A 2,500-nucleotide genomic window follows, 5' to 3' on the forward strand; every position below is an offset into this window, starting at 1 on the left:
TGGCACCACCTTAACAACCTCAAAAAGGTGGTCCCCACATCACGTACATACACAAAACACACACAAACACCCATGGTCTTTTTCTTACAGACATCCATGTAGGGACACACACACACACACACACACACACACACAGACTCAGCACTCACACAAGGTGCTAGGCAGAGGCATGCACACTTGGACCTGCCATAGCAAACTCACAAAAGTAGTCCCCATAACACACACGTACACAACAAAGACACACAAACACCCATGGTCTTTATCTTTCAAGCATACACAATGAGTCTCAGTCAAACACACACACACACTCAAACACACAACACACACACTATGTCCCTAGCAGTAGCTCCCACACTTGGCACTGCCATAGCAAACACACAACTGTGGTCCCTCAACACACACATACACAACAAACACACACAAACAACCATGGTCTTTTTTTAAGGGCATACACAATGGGCCTTACACAAACAAACACACAAACAGACACACAAACACAGACATAGCACTCACAAGGCATCTGGGAGAGTCATCCAAAACTTCTAAACACCCTCTCAAATCACAAATGTGTTCCCAGCAACACAAACTTACACAACAAACACACACAGCCCAGAGTTTTTCTTACAGGCATCCTCAGAGGTTCACACACACACACACACACACACACACACACGCATAGACTCACACAAGGTCTCCAGCAGAGACATATACAATTGGACCCTCCATAGCAAACTCACAAACCGGGTCCCCTCAACACACTTACACAACAAAAACACACAATTACCAATAGTGTTTTCCTTAGAAGCATACACAATGAGCCTCACACAAACACAAACACACACACTCAAACACACAGCACACACGGTAGGTCTCCGACAGAAGCATCCACACATGTCACCACCACATCAAACTCAAAACTGAGGTCCCCACAACACACACACACACACACACACAAAACAAAACGAACACCCATGGTATTTTTCTTACAGGCATTACGATGGGCCTACACATCACACACACACACAAACATAGTAGTCACACAGGGCATCTGGTTAAGGAATTCACACTTGCCACCACCCTCTCAATGCCATAAATGTGTTCCCAATAACACAAAATTAAACAACAAACATACACCCAGGGTTATAACTTACTGAAATCCACATAGAGTCACCCTCACACACATACACACACACACACACACACACACACACACACACTCACACACACAGCACTCACACTAGGTCTGTGGGAGAGGCATCCACCCTTACGCCACAATACAAACTCACAAATGAGGTGTCCACAACAGTCACAAACACAACAAACACACATACCCACTGATGGTCTTTTTTTACTGGCATGCACAATGGTCTGCATACACACACACAGAAATATAGCACTCACACAAGGTCTCAGGCATAGGCATCCACAATTGGACCCACCTTAGCAAACTCACAAACAAGGTCCCCACAACACACAAGTACACAGCAAAAACACACAATCACCCGTACTCTTTTTCTTACAAGCATACACAATGAGCCTTACATAAACAGGAATACACACACTCAACACACAGCACACACAGTAGGTCTGCATAAAGGGCATCCACACTTGGCACCACCATACCAAACTCACAAAGGTGGTCCCCACAACACACCCATACATCACGCACACACAGAAACACCCATTTTCTTTTCCTTACAGTCATACACAAATGGCCTCACAGAAACACGCACACACACACACACACACACACACACACACCTCAGAGGATACACACCTGGAACAAAACACATGTGCTCCACAAGAAATAAACCATTGAAAGATGCATGTACTCACAGAGCCACAAACTTGTGCTGATACCCCAGGCACGAGACCTCCACACACAGGAAGGCACATCTGGCTGTGCAAACACACACACACACAAATACACACACACACACACACACTCACAACACAGCACTCATACTAGGTCTTGGGCAGAGCCATGAAAACTTGGCACCACCCTAACGTATTCACAAATGAGGTCCTGATAACACAAGTACACAACAAACACACAGAAGCACACATGGTCTTTTGCTACACATATCCAATTAAGGCCTAAGACACACACACACACACACACACACTCACACACACAGTACTCACACTAGGTCTGTGGCAGAGGCATCCACATTTCCCACCGCCATACACACTAACAACCGTGGTGCCCAAAATGCATGAAAAAACAACAAACACAAACAAACACCCATGGTCTTTTTCTTACAGGCATGCACAATGGACCACACAAACACAAACATACACACACACTCACATACAGCACTCACAGAACCTATCTGGGAGAGACATGCACACTTGAACCCGCATTAGCAAACTACAAACATGGTCCCCACAACACACACGTAAACAAAAAACACAAAAAACACCCATGGTCTCTTTCTTCAAGCATACACAATGAGCCTCACACACCCACACACATACACATAATCACACACACAGCACA

The sequence above is a fragment of the Ursus americanus genome, chromosome 37 (genome assembly GCF_024610735.1).
Source record: "Ursus americanus isolate L20-20 chromosome 37, mUrsAme1.1.p, whole genome shotgun sequence".
Taxonomy (NCBI): Eukaryota; Metazoa; Chordata; class Mammalia; order Carnivora; family Ursidae; genus Ursus; species Ursus americanus.